The sequence below is a fragment of the Falco cherrug genome, chromosome 13 (assembly GCF_023634085.1).
Source record: "Falco cherrug isolate bFalChe1 chromosome 13, bFalChe1.pri, whole genome shotgun sequence".
In the NCBI taxonomy this organism is placed as follows: domain Eukaryota; kingdom Metazoa; phylum Chordata; class Aves; order Falconiformes; family Falconidae; genus Falco; species Falco cherrug.
In genome coordinates this window covers 22,755,809-22,768,456 of record NC_073709.1, presented here as the reverse complement: position 1 = coordinate 22,768,456, position 12,648 = coordinate 22,755,809, and the positions used below count along the sequence as shown (strand labels likewise).

Sequence of the window (12,648 nt, the reverse complement as noted above, 5' to 3'; positions counted from 1 at the left end):
TCAGTTCAAAATGTGGACTAATTTTCCCATATTTGGTGGCTTTCAGCATTAAGTTTTTCAAAGCCTCATGCTATCCATGGTGTCAACTACTCTTTTTACCTGGCCTGGATTCTCTTCCACTTATATTACACCCTCACTTTTACATAAACTCTACTTCTGCCCTGTTTTGGCTTATCACCCGTAAAATAGTCAACTGCCTTCTGAGATAAAAGCACAGATGATAGCAATGTGATGTGTCTATCCACCCCAACCCAACTTAAATCTGGTAGTGAAAGATGCCCTGTTAAGTTTAGGATTACTTTCATCTGTCAACCACTGGTGTAAGTAGAACTACAGATCCAAAGAATATAGTGCTATATTACCCATATTTTTCTACATCTGTGTGTCTATAAGAAAACTATGGTCTAACATGCTTGGATGTTTCTAGTATGTTAAATATATACAACAAACAACCATTAATGAGTTTTAAAACTGTGATGCTTATTCAGTCTACTCAGTGCTCTTGAATGTGAGCCAACATTAATTCAAGCCCAGTTGATCCTAATAAGTAACTAAGACCCCATTTCATAAACATGCAATTCTAGCTTGTTATTTCTGGCACTGCCATTAAACAAAAGTCTCTACCCTCAGAACGACAGAATTAAGGGATTAGGGATAAACTGAAAATCGTGAATAATTCGCAGTTTCTTCCCTCCTCTTCTCCTCACTAAAGGCAACTCTAGAGGGGCTCAAAAACTGCTCTCAGTTGTATACCTTTTCTTTTGTGAGTTATATACAGGAGTGTGACCAGCCAGTGCAATGGGATTTGCTTATATGAGTGGAGTCTGTAGGACTGGATATATCTAATACTATCACCATCACAGGTAGGACACTAGTGTCACTAGGACAAAACACCAACACCTGCACTAAAAGCTGCTACTAACACAGCCACCCTGAACAGGGATCTTTAGTGCCTCCCTATAGTGTATTGTCCCAATATGTATTTCTTTTCAAAAGAAATCTCTGACATTTGCACAGAATATATGACATTTTTTACTAAGATGCATTCAGTGTCATTTCTTACCCTGATCCTTCAGATAATCTGGGACATGTGTTATACTTGTTCCTTAAGTAGATTTTCTCTTCTACTTCTCTGATTTTGCAGAAAAATATTTTATGAAGATCTTGTGGAAAAGGAGAAACTTTGCAGCAAGTTATCAGGAGACGTGTTTTATTACATAAAATCCAGTGGTGTAGGGGTTCAGATTAAAGCAACATAGACTGAAAACCAATGTATTTCTCAATACAGACATTTCTTACTCATCCTTTATCTCTACCATGCCACTGGATTTCTCATGCAGTTGTTGAAGTCTTAGAGCTGTAGAATATAGTTTTAGGACTGTCCTTTTATGAGTTTGTACAGTGCCCAGTCTCTGGTGCCTTTGGCTTCTAGGCATTATGGTGATATGGAAAAAAGCAAGATGTAAAGACTTTGCCTTCCTCTTGCAAGTGAGAATTATTTGCTTGCATGCATAAAGTCTGAGTTGCTAACATTCTCTTTTGCTCAAACTCTAAGCTTTCTTGCTGATGCTGCAACATTTGTATAACGCTGTTGTATTTTTGCAGCATTGTGCCAAAATTAAAAAAGGGTCTAGTTAAATTAAAAATTGGGATACTAATGGCCTTATAGACTTGCTGTCTTGTTTATTCAGTGTCAGTGAATGGCTGTACTGTTCAGCAGCATGCATTAATTTTTCTCAAGCGGTTGCTGATGTTGTTATCGTTCTGGGCTCTCTCTTTTCTTCATGTGCAATTGTTATTTTTATCGAAGCATATGGGGAGAATGCTGTGCACACAGCTGTGTGAGGAACGAATTCAGAAAAGGCCAAGTCAGTTTGTAAGAGAAATCAGGTGTATTGCCATCAAGTTTTGGGTCAGTAGCCAGGCACCAAGTGACTTGGCTTTCTTGAAAAACAGACTAAGGCTTTTAATTTCTGAACAGAATGGGGGAATGCGTGCAACCCACAGAGACTGGAGTCTCTCCAGGCCTATCTAACATAATGAGAGAATTCTTTGTGAAATGCATAAAATGATGACATTTTAGTGGCGCGTGAAAGATTTGATTACTTTTCCATAACCTACAATAATTGGAATGTTCTTTTGCAATCCCGTTCTTGGTGAGGACTAGGAATGTGTAATGTCACCATATATCTGCCTCAGAGACATCTCCAGGGCAGCGTGTGGTGATATGGAAAAATGGGTTAAAAAGACTTTTTGAAGCCCCAAAGAAATTTACAGGCATGTTCATCTGGGAAAACATCCAGAAGATGAATTCAGAGTCACAACCACAAGTCTGAGGAAAGGAAAGATGGTCTGGTCAAGGTTTGGTGAGTGCTGTGGTGGCCAGCAAGTTAAGGGTGAGCACCTGGCCCAGTCTGGCACATCTGTGTGGCATTTTGCAGAAGGGAAGAAGGGGCACGCTGCTGGATCGTGCTCCAGGATGGGCCAGCACAACTCTGGTCCATGAGAGTGAGGTCTGGTCCCAGTCGGGCTGGACTGGCTGGCAAAAAGGCAACCGAGTCCTGAGCTGCCTCTTCGTCTCCTTTCAGTGCAGCTGGCTCCCTGTCACCATCCCGAGGGGGTCCACATACCTGCTGGGCTTTCCTGGGGCTGGTATGGTTTCTCCTCAAGTTTGGCTATGGAGGTCTTGGTCCTCTGGGTGACAGGCAAAGTCTGGCTGTGCCATCTCAGTGCCGGGCCCCTGGCTGGCTCGCCCCTGTGGCCTTACAGGGTTGATACTAAAAGGATGGCGTATTCCCAAGGAGTTTTATAGCGAAGGGCAGAGAAACAGAAAAGAACAAAATTACATTCATTCCTGGCTGAGGGCTGAAAACTAAGACAGACTTAGTTTTGATAGTCATTAGTATTTATCCACGTGTGAGGAGTAAGTGAACAATACAGAAGGGATTTCGGCAGTTTGCAACACAGGAGATTTTTAACATCATCTAACATCCCTGGCTAGCACAGGTGGTAGGTTAGCATGGTTTTCCACAGCAAAGCTTATCTGATACATTGAAAGGCATGATTTAGCATTTCAGCAGTGGTAAAGAACAATCAAAATCTATTAAATTGGTTCTTAGTATTCAGGACGTGTATGCTCTTGCAGCATAGTAATACTCCTAGATAGTATGTTAGGGTTTTGTGTGTGACGTATGGGCACCGAGCAGCTCTGTCACAGTTTAGCATCACCCTGATACAAGCCATAGTGAACCACAGAAGGAAAGGATAGTTTCTACCCTGTGGAAATGGCAATTGGAAATTCAGGAGGAATCTCATGGGTTGGGATTCCAGCACAGAGAGCTGCACTGGTGTATGAAACAGGAATAGACAGGCATTGGGTGATATCCATTTGAACAGCTTGGGATTGCTCTAAAGGTAAACCCGATCTTTTCACTCCCAGTAACAAATCCTTGCCAGCAGAGGACTGTATGTATTTAGTCACCGAGGACAGGGTATATATTACTCAGCATGGCTGTTTTATCAGACTGTGAATAGACAGTTCTTTCACATTTTATATTGTGTAAACACAGAAAGACAGTTGATAGAGTGGTTTGCAACTGGACTGTCTTGACACAGCATTTTGTGAGGACACAGAATACTTTGAAAGGCTGTTTCTAATGTAAAAGCATTAAACCATTTAGTTTGGTTTATGGACTAGTTTCATTGACGAGTTAGATCATGAATAGTCTGGTGCAAAGGAGCTAATATCTATAAGGGGCTGAAAGAATAGAAAGGGATTTTAGGAGTTATATGTTGACAGAAGATGAGCTATGCTACATCATGCCCGTTTGCCAAATTAATTGTTTATTTCAATATTTATAAAATTGAATAGGAAACAGATGGTAGAAATAGAGATGCTTGTTAGGTTTCTGTAATGGAGAAAGGAGAAAGAGAGAGAGGAAATCAGAATCTCACCATAAGAGAGGAACAGGAAATTAAAATGTCAGGCAACTGACAAATCTGCTGGACCACACACAAATATAAAGAGGTTTCTCATAGGATCTCTAAAGCATTTTAAATTTAAGTCTTCTCTCTTTTGCCACCCAGAAATCAGAATAAAGATATTTTTTTTTTTAAAAAAAGAGGAAAGTCAAAACACACCCTCAACCCAGTTGTTAGAATATAGTATTGAAAATGTCTTTGGAAAAATGTCTGAGTAGTTTGGAAAAGTCTTACTGTAGTATCTAGTAAGAAGACACAGAAGAGAAGAGATGAGTTCATGACTCATGTATCCAGTTTGGCATCCTTGTCCTTGGCAGTTAAAAATTCATAGTCTTTGCAAAGACTGGTGCTATGGCAGGCAAAGGTCTTGCAGACTAGGATTAACAGGTCACTCTGGGTTACATTCATCCTCAGCACCCATTGCTTGTGGTTTTCCCTTGCATTTGGCTGCATTTATGCTAATTTCACCTAAGATGCAAAATGCGAGAGATGCGGGCAAGGGAGTACTACTGTGTGTAGGAATACCTTTACGGTGTATGTTACACCTAGAATGTCAGAAGGGCAAAAGAGGAAAATAAGGAGGTAGAAGAATAGGTGGCTTTCACATTGAACAGATTTGGTGGAAATGTGCCAGGTGTGTTAACTGAAGGGCAGGGATCCTGAATCCATGTGGGATTCTGATAGTCCCCCTGCAGCCAGCATGCGGCAACATATTCTCCGTGCCTGTCAGTAGAAAACAGATCCAGAAAAGCCAAGCTGCTCTTTGCAGAAATCTGCTTCTGCTGCATCATTATCTGAACTAGCTGAATTTGGAAAGAGATTGTGAATCCAGATAGGGTTACTGGTCTCTTCCCCTCTCAGAATTGCTTCTGGTTTTTAGTATGCATGGGAGCACAGGGAGATACGTGCTTTGTCCACTACCCTTCCCAGCTGGGGAGGGTTTGCTGCCACTCTACTCTCTGCTTCTTTAGCTGCCCTGTTCTTATGTCTCTTCATATTCAACAGTCATCACTGAATAAGGGCTGTCTGCTGACATTTCCTGCAACAGTAAATTCTGAGCCAACTGTGCTGCTCTGCTGACACATGGATGTTTTTCTATCTTGCTGTCTGTCTCATGGTAAGGTTTTGTAGGTCTTGCTTCGACTTTGGCTAAGTGCCTCACAAGCTATGGACTCTGAATGTCTGCCTTATTTGGAGAAAAACATAGGCTTTTCAGTTGGCTTGACCTCCCAGTAAGTTTCCTGCTCTCCTTTGACCTGTTTCTGCCTTGTCAGTCTTTGTATTAAGCTTTTTTCTCTCTTTCACATATAAGAGTTCACTGATCCCTCTTCTTTCCCAAATAAAAAGAAAAGAAAATTTTAGTAGCTGCTGCTAATTGTGCCCTAGTCCTTCTACTGGCATTTCATGCTCATCCCAGGATTGAGATATGTGCAAGTTCACATTCACACCAGATCAGCAGATGCTGCTACTGAGGGTTGTATTGAAACTTGTAAAGTAGCCTACTTTAATCATGAGTATGGACAGACTATGGTCTGCCTCATAGAACTATTGTCCACTGCATTTTAGCACAGACTAGAAAATTCAACCCTTTTCAAGCAGACTTTATAGACAGTCCCTGAGAAACAGTCTATTGTACCTTCATGTTCCAAGAGTAGGCTTTTCAGACCAGTATTGGTGAATATAACTATAATTTTGAAGGCAAATGCTGGTCCCTCAGTTGGATCAGTGAGATCAGAATTAAGCCCTTTAGGTCAAATGCTGACCACAGTTCACCAGAAAAAATTACTTTGTCTGCAGTCAGTTCTTCCTTCAGTTAACAACTGGTAAACCACAAAGAAAAGGTGAGGAGCAAAATTTGGCATGGTCGGAGCCCTTGGTCAATGACAATAAGATGCCTGCAAAAGAGATGGATTTTGTGATTTCTTCTGTATTGGCTCTCAAAAGGAGGAGTGCTGGAAGAAGAGGAGAAATAAGAGTGCAAATCAATGGTGCAGCCGTTCAGGGACAAGCAGTGTTGGGGGGATCCATTCTTTATTTGTCTGATGGTCTAAAATGGGAGCTTTCCACAAATGCATGGCTTCGTATGGCATTCATTGTAAGCAGGTAGTGTGGGAGCAGCAAATAGATTTGTTTGTAACTGGATGCCAAAAGGAGGAGGAGTTAGCAGTCTTCCCTTTTGCTTCTCTCCCTTCCTCCAAACACTAGGAGCTTTGGCAGATATCTCAGGAACCTGATGATTTCAGAAGATCTGAACTGAACTTGTCTGAACTTGCCAGCTTGTCAAAGTTACTATTTACTGATCCTGTGAAGAAATAAGGGATGCACAGGTATGGGACACTAGGAGTCAGTGTCTTTGCTGACCACTGAGTAAGATGACTCACCTGTGAAGCAGGGTATGAAGGAGGTTTTTGTACAATTCTAATGTATTTTTCATCTGACACTGCTTCTGATAAAGCTAGACCTAAATTCATCCCAGGGGCTACTCCAAATATAAGTTGTATTTGGTCCATCAAATTTGTGATTTAAAGGCTCAAAAGAAGACATATATGTTACAGAATTGTTGGCTGTGACTAACTGAAGAGGAAGAGGAGTCCAGTCCCTTGTCCCAGCATGTTCACCTCTCTGGGGTTTTTCCCATATAGTTTATTTTTTTCAAGGGTCTGACTAAAGCTACTGTCCAGCCTGGCATAAATCTTAAAGATAGTTTCTTCCTTTCCTCTCCACTTAACTGAAGCCTGAAATGTGTTGTCCTGCCGTTCTTCCTGCCTGTCCCCCCACCACTGCACTCTCATGGAACTGCTGTTAACAGAGGGTTATCACTGTGATGGACAGGAGTGACTTCAGCAAGGCTTAATCCTGTGGGGGAGAAATGCACTGGTAGACAGGGAAGAAGGATCAGCATTAGCACAACAACCAAGGAACTGATGTCTTTTTCAGAGTTACACTTATCCATACTCTTAAAGTGAGCCTTTCATAATGCTTCCTTCACCTGCAAGCCTTGCAGATCTCAGCCTCTGGTGGGCTGCCTCCCTTTGCATCAGTCCCCATCTTACCACACAGCCGCTGCTGTCTGTGTGGTCTTTGAAATTCACACGGCTTGGTGGCAACCAGTAGGGAGGGAAAATAACGTGTTTTATTTATTTAGAGTCAAGCACAGTTTAAACTCCATTCTAAATAAATAAAAACTCTTAGCCAGATTTATATAAATAAAAAAGCAGATTTTCCCCTCTCTTTTGGCTGCTGTTGAACAGCATCAGTTTCAAGACCACACAAGGAGCTGTGTCGACAGCTCCTGAAATGTGCAGTGCCGGCAAAGGTAGGAGGGGGACTGGAAGGACCTTGATAACTTGCCTTGAGCTTCTGATGCCTGGAGGTTCCCTGTATACACAAAGGAGTAGCCCAGACACTGTGGTGGGTTAAAATGTTAGAAGAAAACTGAGAACATCTTAGGTCTTTAGTGGATAAATATTTCTATAAAAGACCAGGGTTTTTTTGCAGATCGTTCATCCACTTTATCAAGTCATCTGTGTGAATGGTAGTTGGCATAGCTGAGCACTATCATCTCGGTCTTTTAGTTTAGCCTAGAGGTGATAGAGCACCCATAAAAAGCAGTGATGTGAGGAAGAAAATGTTTTGTTCTTAGGAGGCTGATCACACGTGGCCTTTGGGGATTGAGTCTGCATTACACAAAAGTTCCCAGTTTCCATCAAATGGTGCTCCCACACAGGTGCTGACAGTGCCATGTCTCCTCTTACAACCATCACTTAGGGAAACTCCAAGCATGGTTTCATTTTCTTGGGAATGAAATGTACTATGTCTGCACAAGGTTTCAGATCTCTCTTCGCTTGCAGGCCTGCCAAGCTATCAGGAAGGGTGACAAGCAGCTGCTATGTAGAGCACCTGGGTTTTGTTACTCCAGATGAGAGATTATAACAGGCCTTAAATAGGTATCTGCTTTAAGTGGATCCTCCTCGTGGCAGCATTTACTCTGCTGCTTGTGGATGAGGGTGGGCTGGAGGACACAGATCTGCCGGTTGCAAAATTAGGCTGAGAACAAAAAAGGCCCAGTTGATGATGTTGTTGTGACTGGTCAGAGGCTGCTACAATTCTGACCAAAAAAAAAAATCAAAGAAACACTCTTGCAAGGCAAAGCCTTGCTCACAGTTCATTACCTCTTTCATATTTTGAAACCTCCTTGGGCTGGCGAACAAAATGACCTACAGATGTTAGTCACATAGAGGAAAATTTTCAAAGAATAATTTTTTAAACATGTCCTTTTATAGCTTACTTTACACACTTTATATATTAATTTAAAGTTATGAATGGTTATATATCCCACAATCCTCCTTTGGGTTGTCTTGTTCTGTTAGTAAAACATCAATTCACTTTTCTCTTGCCACTTAATGACACAGGGTCACAGCTTGTCGTCGGCAATGGTGTCAGAAGAGCATGATCTCCTAAATAATCTTCACAACCCCCTTATCCTTCAGGTAGTTAGCACATCTCAGGGCTGTATCGCTCTATGGTCCAATTAACAGTAAAATGCCATTTTTCTTTGCACAGAGGAAGTGATTATCCTACTCCTACTTTGGCTGTGCCAACCTGCAGATGGTTGCTTCAGCTGCCAAAAACCTTTGACACAGAAAATCGTCTCTGTCCCAACCTGCTCAACCCAGAGATGTGAAGAGTTTCCCTCCTGGCTCCAGCTGGTGGTGTCTCAGCAAGGCTTTTTCCTTGAGAACATTGTTTGCCTTACTAGAAAGAGCATACATTTTAAAAATGCTACTTAATACGTGAACAGAGATAGTGTGGCATAGACTCACACTGCACACCTGCAAGAATTTCAATTTTGTTCCATGCATAGGGGAGTGGATTCAATTTCTAATGTTTCAGAAAGAAATGCTGTATTTTGAAAACCTGAATGTAGGAAAGCTAGGAAGGCTGGTGCAAAATACTTTCAAACCTGAATTGTATTGGGTTTTTTTCATTTTCCTTCTTAAAAGAAGTTTTTAATGCTTTCTCCTGTGAAAGTATAGTGTCAGTGGCAATGGACTGTATGTGCGATAAATGGCTTTTTGTGATTACTAAACACCCCAGCCTTGCCTTACAATTTAACCAGCCATGAAATCATTTATTGCATTGCACACTGAGTTGCCGTGAGGAAGGGTGTCACTTACATATTGTAGTACTCTAAGTAACTACACCAAAGTTTAGATCATTCATTTTCACAACAGAGAACAAAAATTATTTACCTGATTTTAAGTCTCAATAGTAATGTGAGATGTTTAAGGCCTTGAAGAGAATTTAACATGTGAGTTTTAATATTTTTCTAAAAATGATAGCTGAGCTATTAGAGCAGAACCACAAAGCAGGTGGTTCTACACATCTTGTGTTGGTGACTATGAAATGTCTGGCAAGAATGGACTCCTGGAGAAATTTTGTGCAAATTTACAGAAAACAACGAACAAATCTAGGTCATGGGGTTCTGAGTGAGATGGAGCTGCTATTTCATTTTAATTATTTTATGGGAATTCAGCGTAAATATTAGCTTAAAACCATCAAAAATTCCAAGGAATAAAAATTAAAAGCCTATGGGAGGTTATGGTTGAGGAGAATAAATACAATAATCTGTATAACTGTAGGTAGGCTAATCTGACAGTGATTTGGAATAAACATCATTAAAATCTTCTTAGAACATGTAATTAGCTAAAGGTTGTAAAGTAATTGTTGCCAATGAAGACAGTTTTATTTAAAACTGCTCTTGCCAAATAACTAGATTAGATTTAAATAATTTTTGGTAAAGTTAAATGTGATGACAAGCTGCTCATTTAACAGATTAGATTAAGATAATTAGTAGGAGATAAAACCACTCACTCCATGTTACAAGGATTAAAAATATTTTGTAAAAAAACCCTAAAAAAGTTTATCATCATCACAAGGGTGAAAAAGGGTTTTTTTACTCAGGAAGTCAGTCAGTCTGACTGCTAGCCTGATGCTATTCAATTTACTCTTTTCTTCCAGTTATTTGGAAATAAGTATGAAATTATTGTTAGAAAAAATATCTTGAGGTAATAACACTTTGCTCTGGTAGGACGTTTTTGCTAACCATGGGGGACTGTTTCATAGGGTATGTTTGGAAAAACAGGCATTTTATCATAGAGGAATGCAAGCACAAATGTCTGTCTTGAAAAGGAAGAAGGCCCTGCATGTAGGATTTCTGCATGCTAGAAATCAGTGATCCTGAAAGTTTTAGAGTTTGTGGTAGTCATGTAAGTTAACAGGAGGTTTTAGGCTACTTTTAGGAGCATGACTACAGTATTGTATGAGCAAGTAGGAGAATATTGTGTAGGACTGGAGAGGTGATTATTCTCCTAGATAGCACTGATAAGCTATTGATTAGAAAAGCAGGCTATTTTCTGGTGCCTGTTAGGAAAGGGGATTGATCATAAACCAAGGAGATAGGAGGAAAAAATTCCGGGGATGCTCTGAGGGTTTATCAATACAATAGATCTTGAAGACTCTCAAGTACACAGTATATAACTTACATGTATAACACATAATATATATCAGTATTTCTGTTGTTATAATTTTATTCAGAAATATATATGTATTGGTGTAAAGAAGTATGTATATATGTGTGAGTGTATGCTTGGGAGGTTTGTGGTAATGTATTTTCTAGATTACAATAGTAAAACTCTTAGCTATTTAAAAGAGCAAATTAATTCTTTTATTAAGCTGTTGTAATTCATCTTGCCTTACCTTGTGCAATATTTTTATGCTTAAAATGAAGCATCATCTGGAATGACTAGTATTGTATATATAACTGTAGCTCCAGGCTAGCTTCATTGATCTCAGTAGCATAATGGATAGCAGAATTTGGCCCTCTAAAATTTAGTTATGTCAGTCCTAAAATAATTTTATAAGATATTTATATATCTCCTCCTCCTTCACACTGCTTGTAACCTGAGAGCATCCGCGTGGCTAAGAATACAGACTTGTCTTTTCTAAACTGAAGACGTTCTGCTCATACCACTGGAGAAACAAACTGAAAAATAAGGCAACCAGATGTTTAAAAATGTTGAAAGTTCCTTTTTTTGGAAAGGTAGCTACGTTAAATAAACATTAAAATGCTATTTTTTCTATATAACTATTCATTTTAATGGCACCCCAAGAGTTCGTCCAAGGGTCTCTGGGTCACTTGGGAGAAAGTACAGTATATTTTGGCTCCACAGTCTTCGACTTGCTACAAAGAGCTAATTCTTCCAATTAATGAAATAAATGTTGCTGATGTAGGTGGATTGACAAATTATTTTCAAGGCTAGTTTATTCAAGCAGATGGCAAGTCTGATACGGCTGGAATGGTTCAGGCGGCCTTCCCTGCAAGGAAAAGAGGCCCTTGGAAGAACGGCATACGGTGACTGTTCACTCCATTCACCTCATGGCATTTACTCCTTTGGGCATCTTCTGTCTACGGTGGCACTGCAACAAGGCTAGGAAGTATGAGACGGTTTTTGTCCTGTAGGGCTTTCGATAGGGCTTTCTGTTCAGGGTAGAAGAAACCTGTTTGGACAAGATACCTGTGGTGAACACCAACAGCTGAGGTAGCTGTAGGTCTGAGAGTCCCTGCTGGGCATACTGTAATTTGATGAGCTATTTAATTGAAAAGCAGGTCACTTTCTGGTGCCTATTAGGAAAGGTGATGAAAATCCAAGAAAATATGGGGAAAGAATTGCAGGGATGCTCTGAAGTTTATAGATACTTGCTATTTGATCAGTTGCTGGAAAGCTGAATAGAGCAAGGAAGCTAAAGGGAGAATTTCAAGGCCACAGTCTGTTTATGTGGGTAAAAGACTTTTGGAAAAAGGAGGTTTTCTTTTCAAAAATACATTCCTTCTTTGGGATGGCATGCTGAAATAGCTGCGTTTTAATTTAGTTTGCAACAGTTTATGAGAATAGTTGTATTGCAGTGTTGATACTTCAGGAGTGGATCAACTCCATGAATTAATGCATTTATGTGTGTCAGTAATGATGAAGGTGGGTTACTGCACACCTGAGACCCTCTGTAGGGCATATTGGTGTCTGGCTGCAATTTCTGAGCTTTACAACTTCAGCTAACTAATGTGGTAGCCTCTGTGTTTCCAGACAGGAAATAACACTCACCGTTAGCTGTACTGTATATGGTGATAGGAGGTTGTGCTCCTGCCTCGATACCTAAAGATATAAAAAGGGTTACAGAGAAAAGCTTCCCATCTCTCAGGGAGCACATCTACCTCTAGCTATGGCTTGAAAACCAAAAAAATAAACGAGTTGAAGAAGTCAAGTGCAGGATTCCTTTTGCCTTCTTTGGAAACAAGACTTGAGGCTCTCAGCTGGTGCCCATCAGCGTAATGTCAGAGGGCTGTAAGGTGATATAGCATGTTGCACACTCCAGTAATCCGGATATATCAGAACTGGCTTTAAACGCACTACCTGATGTACCACAGCCAGACCTCCTATACCACAGTGTGCAGCTAGGTCTTCGGCAGAGCAGGAGGGTATACGTAACAAATGCAGGGCTCCATGCTGCTGTAGCAAAACTGCTTTTCTTCCCTGCGTGTTAGCTTTTTTTGGAGCCTGGTCAGCTGGTATGGTTTGATTTGGAGCCTGGTATGCTGTATATGCAGTGCTG

The 12,648-nt window shown here is 40.5% G+C and overlaps 1 long non-coding RNA gene across 1 annotated transcript in view; it reads left to right on the top strand.

The window, feature by feature from the left end:
• The window catches only part of LOC129737321 (uncharacterized), a 96,839-nt gene that overhangs the window by 16,817 nt on the left and 67,374 nt on the right, over positions 1-12,648 (top strand). The gene's annotated exons all lie outside the window — the stretch shown is intronic.